The sequence below is a fragment of the Meleagris gallopavo genome, chromosome 10 (assembly GCF_905368555.1).
Source record: "Meleagris gallopavo chromosome 10, MGAL_WU_HG_1.1, whole genome shotgun sequence".
Classification (NCBI taxonomy): Eukaryota; Metazoa; Chordata; class Aves; order Galliformes; family Phasianidae; genus Meleagris; species Meleagris gallopavo.
The window spans coordinates 14,363,108-14,373,672 of record NC_139413.1 but is presented as its reverse complement, the minus strand read 5'-3'; the positions used below and the strand labels follow the sequence as shown (position 1 = coordinate 14,373,672).

Sequence of the window (10,565 nt, the reverse complement as noted above, 5' to 3'; positions counted from 1 at the left end):
ATACAACAGCTGTGGTAAACCATTTACTGCCATCAAGAGGCAGCTGTGAGAAAAGAATATGAAATATACTATTCCTTATCTGGGAAACATGCAGCATATCCCAATGACCAATTTATTATTTTCACCCAGTCCAGCAAGACGGAAGGATGCATCAGGGATCTGCCTTTCTCTGCTCTGAATAACTTAAATTGAGCTGCAACATGTGAAATAATTGAGCTGACAAGAATTTACAGCTCTAGGTGGAGTTTCTTATTTCTGTTGGGTTTGTGAGTCATGACAATGAGTTACCACATGAGCATGATGCAAAACTAACATGCTCATTTCTTTCTCATTTTTCATTTTCATACTGTTTTATGACTTGGTTCAGCATGGTCCAGGTCTCTCAGGCAATAGCCTCTACAATGATTAGGTATCATTTTTAAAAATTAGAGCAGCAGACAGATCATGCTAGCCATGCTCCTTCATTTTTTACTCTGATCTTCGCATAGTAAGTCCCACATGGCTTTCAGAAAGGCCTGTCTTGTTTAATGCAGACTTTGTTGGTCTGTAATTTATTTTACTTAATTATTTATGGCTACATTATGTATATTAGCTGCACTTGTCTAAATAACAAGGGTTGCAATGGAAGACTGCCTGTTCAGATGAAGAATTCCTGTTACTTTCTGCATTTCTTAAGGTGATTTTGTGATGAGATTAGATTGCTGTTTATTGTTCCTCTGCTTGTGTCTACCAGCAACACTGGGACAACAATAAGAGGAGGCACAGACAGAACGTACAGAAATGAACACAGAATATAGGATCTATATCCTACTTGTGAATGCTCTGGGAGTGACACGGAGATTTTCTAGAACTTTTTAGTAAAAATCACATTTAAATCAAGAGCTCTTTTTATTCCTTACTGTGATGATTTTGAGACTCTTGATATTTTCTATTCTGTTTCTAATTCATACAAATGAGACAATTTTTAACATAGTAAGTGGAAACTTACCCAGGAAAAGAGAGATAGACTGGAGGGCTGGTTTCTTGTCTGACATATTCTTTTGTCTGCTTCTTATTGCTAGCTAACAGCTCTCAGCCAAGGCAGGCAGCTAGCAGACCAAGTGTGGGTTAATCATTTTAATATTTATTGATAGGAAAAATACCCTGAGCACAATTTTAATATGGTTTCCTTGGACATAAGGGCATCAATGGCTCTATAAAATGTAAATACATTCTTAATTTCCTCAAGTGCCCCTCCTGCCAAAGTGGCTCTTTTACATGAAACACATCTCGCTAGTAATGAGCACAAATATTGCTAATGGACTGTGAAGGGTATGTTGTGACTTTTTTTTTTTTTTTCCCTCTCTAGGTTGGCAATGAGTGGGATTCACTCCTGTTTCTGGAAAGTTCTCAGGAATTTTTCTCAGTTAGAAAGCTCTTCCAAAATGATGATCACCATAATCTTATTTTAATTTTATTTCTGACCATCCCTGTATTTCTTGCAGTCTGCCTTGAACCTTCACCGTAAGTAAAAGGAGACAAAAGCACTTTAAATGAGTTACATTTTTCATTTTTTTTCTCAAGGGAAATATTGTTCTAGAATTTTCTTTCCTTTTCCTACTCCCCACTTTTTTCTCACGGACAAGCTCCATTCTGCTTTTCAGCCTCTCTCATGGGCTCTGTTTCACACTAAGCTTGTTCATTCACTTCTTACGCTTTAAGGTGGGTGTTCAAATTTAATAGGACAAACCTAAATTCTGAGATATAATAGACACAGCAACTGGATTTGAAATAGAGACTGAATGAGGAATTTGGTGTGGATATGTCCATGGAAGGAGCTGTAAGATGTGGAAAATGGACTCTGCAAATTTTTTTTCGGAATAATGGGAGACTACCTTGAGGCTTCATTGTGAAAGGTATAATTTAATGGGCAGGGAAAAGAAAAGGGCCACAGTGCCTTCTTAGAGAGACATGGGCAGAAAAAAAAATAAAAAAAAGAGATTCTCTACCTCACTCTGCTGCATACTGACTTATAAAATGTGTGCTGACATTTTAGAATTGTGCTTGGCTTTCTTGGAAACCTGCATGAGGTAAAATGATAAAAAAGATCTGAAACCTGCTGCTTCTTAAGAGGCTGAGATCTATGCCTGGCTTGGCTGCATTGTTGCCTGTAAAAATGGGTCTTGTCACTTTAAGCCTTGTTGCCTTAGATAAAACAAACTGTGAATAAATGTAGGCTTGGAATGAGAAGAGTGAGCCTGATTGTCTGTGTAGTAATGCTCTGGAATAGTTTTCATGGTGTAATGAGGGTGAAAATAGTTCATACATTTAAGGTGCATAATCATTTCTGTGTATAATGACAGCAACGGACAGCAATTCATTCACCCAGGAAGGTCTTTCTAGCCTTCTGTTTAATTGTAAAATACGACTATAACTACTGCTACCCTAATAATAGTGCTAAAACGAACTCACTAGCTATAAAGCTCTCAAATGGTGCAGCCACAAGTGGTATGGAGATGTCTGCAAAAATACTTACACTGTTATCAAGAGTTTGAAGGGAGATGGAAACATGAAGTTACTTGAGTCTTGTTTATTGCTGCTAATATATCTTAATGTCTTTCACACTCTAACTGTGGTATCCTTGATGCTTTATCAGAAAGATGCAGTGGCAGATAAAGCAGTGTCCCTTTCCTGCTTCCATTCTTTGCTCAGAAATTAATGATCCATATGGAAAGTGGGCATAGAGGAGGAAAAAAATGCATCACAGAGTGAGATAGTGAAGACTTCCTAAGCAGTTCCTGATGTTTGCTCTTCAACTTTAAGAATGGGAATATTTTAGAAGTGACTTTATCACAGTTTTACAGTGACCCTTTGAATAGAGTTCTGGCACCCTGTAAACTATGTTATCCTGGACAGTGATCTTGTCTCTCCTGTTATGGTCTCTTTTGCCTATGACACTAATGCTGTGATTTGAAGTTCTGTGGTGCTTCTCTTGGGGTGTGACTAGGTCATGCTACAGTGGCCACAACACAGATATCTGTGACAGTAGAGACAGATCCAGGAAAAGAGAAAAGACCGCAAGGGGGAAAAATGGAGCAGGATCTGGTGCAAAAAGGCAAATGGGCTTAGAGAACCTGCTGAGTCCTTTGGTGCAGACTGCATGTACCACACACTAGAGAATCCAGTGTTGGAAAATATTTAGTTTTTCAGAGAGAAAGTAGATTTGCTCTTTCTGCTCCTGTACTATAATCAAATATGAATCTCATTTACTCTTTCCTCTTCTTCCCCTCTCTGCAGATGTATAAACTTGGTAGTAGGAAGTTCATCATGCTCCACAAAATTAGCACATATGTAATTTATATGCCATTTAACTTCCAGTTACATTTCAATAACAGAAGAGCTAAGGGTCCTGGCAAATCATTTATGGTACCAGAAAGCTGTGGGAGAAGATTGCTTACTTTCTAATTCAGTATGACCCAAAGAAGTGAGAGAAATAACTCAGGGCTAAATTGTTTTCTCTGGAGTGTTTTATACTGGAGTGGCCCACAGCAATAAGTGCTTAAGTGGCAAAAGGGAATAGAGGAAGAGTATATAACCAGAGATGATATCTTTTCTAATAGCATTTTTAAGAATTAAAGAATATGACTTAGAAAATAGGATAACTGAAGCACAATGAGCTAGAAAAGGAGCTTTCTCATTAGGGGACATACTAATGAAAGACTAAAATTATCTGCAGTGAGTTTTACTTAGGAGTCGTTTTTTTTCTCAAATGTTTTGGAGATCAAACAGCCTCTTCTAAATTTCCTACATGCTCAGGAACAGATACCTTGCCACATTTACCATAGATTTTTAACTAGTCTGAGTTTCTGTGGTGTTTTTTTGTTGTTGTTTGTTTTGTTTTTTAATGAAAATATGTGACGCTAATCTAGCAAAAACATAGGGCAATTATCTCCCCTTGGATTATGAATCTTGTGAAAGCAGAAATCAGTACTTCAGGGTTCTCTGTAAGTGCAGGTTTTATGCAAAATACCTGGAGGAACATTTGTGTCATTACACAAATTCATTTTTCTAAACACAGTAAAATTTCTATAACAATTTTGGAAATGTGCATTAGCACATAGAATCATTGTCATAGGAAAATTTGATCTGTTGATTTTACTTCCATGGTGGACTCTTTGCAGTCTATATCATTTCCACTCCACTTCACTGATGGTGGAAAAGCTTTTTTCATGGTTTATTTAGCAGAAAGTCATTTTGATTAGCAAGATGAGTAATACTTTACAGCTGTTTGCAATTACTGCATCTGTTCTATCAGTGGATTCAAATATTGGAGGCTATATTGACAGAAATGTGAAATGCCATAGAAATGGGTACGAGAGGGGACACACAGACACACAAGCATGCTTCATGGATCTAGTCATGTTAAGGGAAATCAAACACCGTGTTATCTCAAATGTGTGCCACAAACTCAGGGCACAGATTTAGCAAACTTGAAAAGCAGAATTTCCTGTTTGCAGGAGTAGAAGTTTAGCAAAAGTTTTGTCCCAGATGACTCAGTGTGAAACCCACATACCAACTTCTCCCCATTAAGATATGTTAGAAGTTTTGCCACTGACTCCGAAGGAGACCAAAACCAGAACCCTCACAGATGGGAAAGAAGAAAGAAGTATCTGAAAACTATGTACTACCAACATACAGTAAGATTTATGCCTTGAAGCTTAAAATAAGGGATAAGGCTTTTAATGTTTCTGACTTTTTCCTCCAAGGATAGATCCTTCTTCTATTGTATATGTTGAAGAGCTTGGTTTATTTCAAAAATTCTTGTAGATTCATATCTTTTATTTTCCCAAGCAGTCACTTAGCCATTCCATTATTCCACAATGATAGGAGCTTCCTGCCAGGGAGAAGTAAAAGCAATGCTGGGAAAGCTAGATGAAGTAACTCTTGTCAAGATCTACCATGGTGGAATAAGTTTTCATTTAGCTGAAGAGAGAAAATACTTTGATGTCTGTCTTGCACTGCAATTAAGTAAACTCAGTTATTATCACAGAAGGTATGATTTAATCACTGGAAAATATCCAGTGTATTCCCACACCATGCTTTTCTCCTGTGCAGCATGATGTTTTTTCTCTGATTTCAGTGTTTCTTTGTATTTCACAGGCTGTTTTAAAGAAGTAATTTTTGTCCAAGACTCTTCAACTATTCTTTATATGTGATGAGATCTCTAAGCTCTAATGATGTAGATGAGTAGGTGATCTGATAGTTTTGTTATCTTCCAGAATGATTATCAGAGTCTCTTTTATTTATCCATGGTCAGGGTGGTCTTAGAAGACCCAGTAAGTTTGGAGTGAGTTAGTTCATGCTTCAGTAACATGGAATACCTCTGGAGTATTAATTTCACTGCATCATTCCATGGAATTTGGTTCCTCCCTCAAGACCTCATGAGGTTGCCATTTCTTTTACCATTCATTTCTCTGATCCTGAAGTATTCAGTCACCTGCAACTGCAGGAACAGTGACTCTGCCAGTTCTGATTTGTTTGATACTTCTGCAATAACTAAACAGAAATAAGATGTTGCTGGATGTTCTTGAACGGATGTTTTATTTGTTGGGATAAATAAGAGCCATAAGATGAAATCTAAGATTGCTGTTGGCTGTGCAGGATGAAGGCTTTCTCTTGGGTACAAATGAGGTATTCCTACTAGAATCCAGCTCCAGAAATAAGGTGCATTCACCACCCCAAGCCCTGAGAGACAATGCTCATGTGCAGCTCCCTCTGAGTTCAGCTGTCATCCCAAACTACTTTGCTTTTTCTTCAGATTGCCATTACTCTCTTGCCAAATATTAGGTGGATATATAAATGATGAATATAATTCCTCTAGGAATTCTGAAAAAAACAACATGTTTATAGCAGTTTTGATTTCCCACTAAAATTGGTTTGAGATGGCTATTCTATGTTATTAAGTGCACATACTGTCTCCATCCTTGTATATGGTAATAATATTTTTTGTTTCAGCCTTGCCTTTAGAAAGATTTATGCTGTTTACAGTACCTTCTATGGGTTTATATTGTATCAGAGTCCTGATGTTCATCAGTGAAATTGATGTGATGTGTTAGCTTGTACATTTCTTTAGGTTAGACAGAAATGAACAGGGCAGATTTTGATGTATCTTTATACATGAGTCATCTTAGTGCCATATTTCTTTCACCCATTACAGGCTACAGAAAATAAGCACGTTCTTATGGCAAGGATTAACACCAATCACTTTAAGGGATCTTACTGAAATTTGGTCTTTCTTTTTTATAGACATAACTATCTCTTTCTAGAACGCTATTCCAGTATCTGAAGCAGTATCTTCAAGCTATGCAGGAATGGGTCTATATTGTTTACAAAGTGAAAAAATGTACAAGAGCAATCACTGTAGTTCTCCTGAATACTTTGTGAAATAATTAGTGTCTCAGGACTTTGTGCCAGTGTCTCCTTGCATATTTACAAATGAAGCTCTATTCTCTTTGCAGAATGAGGCTCAAAGTCATCTGAACACATACGCTTGATCTTTCCTATTTTCTCAAACAAAATGAACTCTACATGTGCATTCCTGCCTTTATTATATACCTGTAGTTGCTTGAGTATTTTGGAATCCACATAAATGAGAATAGGCAAGAAAATATTGTTGATTCATAATTATCAGATTAAATAGAAGTACTACTTGGGAGAATTAGACTTCTTAATTCAAGACAATGAGAAGAAAGGACTACATTTTATTTCTAGTAGATTGTAACGTGACAAACTATTTGAAAAATCTGGCTGAAAAGAAAAACTTTTTGCAGAAATATATAGAGGTCACTGTAGCTGTGAAATTTAGATTCAGGTACATTCACAATCACGAACAGCAGCACCTACGCTGTACTGTTAAGGAGTCCTTCCCAGCTCAGCTAGATGGGCATGTTGATGCAAGTTTGATAAAGAAGATGTAATTCATTTTTGCCAGTGATGAGGATTTTAACACTTGCTTGAAATAACTGATAACCTGACACAGGAGAGTTAAAGTAGTACTGTGCAGAATTTCATTCAGCTAATAACAAAAGCTTTTTAAAAATGCTTTGAGAACCGTGTTTGAAGTACAGTAAGGAAGCATTATTTTCATTATTTGTGCAATTACTGTAATACTTGGTTTTTCACTCATAGCATAGTATTTTTTTTTCCATGTATTAAAACAGGAATGCATTTTCCATCCTTGATTCAACAGGCAAAAATTGAATGGCTTAAGGAATTAGTCTTAGCTGGCATTTGAAACACTGTTGACTGCTCCAAGGTGTAATATCACAGAGTTTTTACTAGATCTTCCCAACTGACTGATGAATTGATATTTGTATATACATACTCTCGTACAGGTTGAAAGAGACCCTGAGAGGTCCAGCTTCTTTCTCCTCCTCAACACCAAATTCAGACTTAACTTTACTTGGGAGTTTGTCCTGTTGGGTTTTGAAAAACTTCAAGGATGGAGACTGCAACTTGCTTCAATGTTTAGTTACTCATATAGTGAAAAAATTCTGCCATTACATAAAGACACCACTTGTACTTCTTTATATGTTCAGATCCATAAATCAGAATGAAAACTGATAAAGGAAATTTTAATATCTGTGGGATGTTCCTAATTTTTACCGGGTAATGAGACTTGCTTTCCAGTAGAAAAAAAGGATTAAATTTATTGTGACTTATTATGAGGTTAGTGTGATGAAAAGGATGCTTCACTGCTTTTATGAAGGTTGTTATTACTTTCAATTTAAAAAACAAAAGCAAATGCTTAAGCAGAAATGACCAGACAATTCATTATTGTTAACTAACAGGATGGGTGCAGACAGTGAGGAGAATCTGCACGTATCTGAAAAAGCCATAGCTGAGATAATCAGAAATCTCCCATGGAAGGTATGTCCAAGTATGTCTAGTTAGAATCCAGGGTGATGTTTTCCTTCATTCGCCTAAATGAGTTTTTTACATTTATTTAAATTCCCTCTCTTTTGCCAGTTTCCAGCATTACAAAGATGTAAATCGCCCTTTACCTAATACCTAAAATTACATATTGCCCTGTTTAGAGGGAAACCTAATGTAGGAGCACCTGTTTTCCCGCCTTCAGCATTTTAGATGCCAGGGTCAAATAGCAAAGACTTGGAGTTTCCTAGGAGGGCAGTGCTGTTTCCTGCTGTAGAGAGGAGATGAGATGTTCAAGCTCTCTGAGCTTAGGCTGGGATCAATAGGGTTCAATAGGAATGCCAAGGTTGTCCCTCCACAGCAGTATGCAAGCTGCCAAGTAGCACATTGGAGGGGCTTCTTGCAGCTTGGAAGGCCTCCTCGGCTGAGCTAGGTAAGGGGCAGCATGCAATCTTGATCTCAGCATGATAGCTGCACTGGTGGAAAGTCCCTTAATGTCATGTATTCCTGGGGGAAAGTAATTAGGCGTAGGAAAGTAAAAGTGTGATGGAACCTAACTCGCGCTCAGTTGCCCCCCTCTCTGAACTTGGCACAGCCGCTGAAGGCTGATGGTCTCTGTTAGGAAGAGGGCAGCATCACAATGCATTCAGGGTATGAAACAGACTTCGTGCAAGATGAAATTCTCTTACCTTAGAAGCAACATTTCATGTTTTATTTAGATTTTTTTTCCTCTACATTCTGATTTTTATTTTCTTGTCTGCTGTTCTTATAGGCCTGGATGTCTGTGAAATAGTTAAGCCAGTTTCGGGAGATGTAAACATTGGCTAATTAGTTCATAGGTTTTTCTCAGAAACTAATTTTTTTTCAGTGTCAGGTAATGTGTTTTTTATCATTTTGGAGATAGAAAAGTCATAGCTATCTGCTCTGCTAGACAGTGTTTGTGCCATGTTGAACAACTACAAAGGCACACTTTATACCTAGAATTGTGAAACTGGATTATGATTTAAACTGAAACACATCAGAAATCATTAGATTTTGTTATATAAATATTAAATAGGATTTCTTTAAAAATAACCAAACCAGTGGCATCTTAAGTGCTTAAAATGGGACATGAGATTTCAAAGTGCTGAATGTTGATTAAAAAAAGAAAGAGGAAAACACTTCTACACTGAAAAATAGATTGTACACTCTCTCCAACATTAATTATCAATCTTACATGCAAAGCAAATTAATATTTATTTGTGAGTGGGGTCTGTCTGTATCATGCAACTTCTTTATGCCATTTTGAGGTCATTTTTATAGTTCAGTATTTTCCGTTCTGTCACACATTCGTTCTTCATTTTTCTTTCTTTCTTAGCAGTACATAAGTGAACACTTCTAAGCTGCACACCACAGGGGACATACAATTCCAAAAAGGGCACAGACAGATGGAAAAGTGGAGTTTCAACCTTTACAGATGAGAATGTGTATCCATTTAATAAATAAAAAAAGAGACAACTCTAAAATATTTTCAGAAAATTGAAGTCCCAAAGACAGCTTACAGGAGCTATGGGGCAGCAGTTGTGACCAACAACAAAAGTAATGGCCCTAGAACCTACACTGCCACTTGAGAGCTGCAGACAAACAAAGGGCTGGTGCAAAGCTTTGACTTCTTTGGCTTACTTCTTTACAATAAAAGAAATCATTGCTTAAAGGCAAAAAAAAACCCATGAACTTGAATTAAACAGAACACTTGAACAGAACAGAAACAGAAAACAATAAAGGAAAAGGGAAGGCTAGGGATATTAGGAAAGCTAATAGTTTCTTTTCCACCAGTAGGTTGTTTGAACAAATGCAGTTACCATTTCTACTGTCCACTTTTCCATTTGCATTTCTCCTTCCCTTTGTACAGTAAATACTCATCTGAAGATAGATGCTGTAATTTTGGAGTCTATCCCTTGCTCGCTCTGGGGACAGCCCCTGAGGTGAGGCTATACTGTCCCTCCTTCTAACAACTAAGATAACATTGCCTTGAACTGAATTTGCTAGGTTAGAACCTGGGAAAGAAGAGCAGGTGGATGAAAGGACTCACTTTTCTCTTTCTTGGCCTCTTCACTGTTGCACCTTGTGCTTCTCCATTTGCAGACACCCACTGCAGGCTGCAGACCGTGGTGTGGTTTACACACTGCTGTGTTGGATTGTTTTTTAAACAGTGGCCCTCCACACAAACTGTCATACTAGCAGGAGATTCAAAATGATTTCTGAGGCCATCAACCTCAGAAAATGATCCAACTCTGCAGCCTGGTGTTTGCTGGAGCTCCACTGTGTTGTGTCATAGCAGGCTTGCTGGCTGCTGTTGTTTCTAGAGATAGCTGTGAAGGTGCCAGGGCTTGGGAGAGATTCTGCCCTTCCCTGCTGGCTGGGCTGTACGGCCAAACCTTCAGTGAACTGCTGCAAGTTCAATCACAGAAGATGGAGCGCTTCTGGTTTCACATGTGAGCACAACCTTTGTGTAAGTCAAGATTGGTGCTCACATACTGTGGCACTGCAGGCACAGAAAGTTTGTGGGAGCAGCTGAAGGTTTTTCTAAGTAGAGATGCTTCATGTAAACTGCTAGAAAGTTCTGTCCTTAGGACCAGCTCTTGATTTCTTGGGAATAGATGACTTAAGGATAT

The 10,565-nt window shown here is 37.8% G+C and overlaps 1 long non-coding RNA gene across 12 annotated transcripts in view; it reads left to right on the top strand.

Moving 5' to 3' along the window:
* Positions 1 to 1,075: 1,075 nt before the first annotated feature.
* The window catches only part of LOC146543710 (uncharacterized), an 82,878-nt gene continuing 73,388 nt past the window's right edge, over positions 1,076 to 10,565 (top strand). For 6 of the 12 annotated variants that reach the window (XR_014885259.1, XR_014885257.1, XR_014885254.1 and 3 more), the window contains exon 1: positions 1,077 to 1,503. This is a non-coding gene — a long non-coding RNA (uncharacterized LOC146543710). Of the gene's footprint in view, positions 1,504 to 10,565 lie in introns of all 12 variants that reach the window. The other 6 variants (XR_014885260.1, XR_014885256.1, XR_014885250.1 and 3 more) reach the window with 4 other exon arrangements.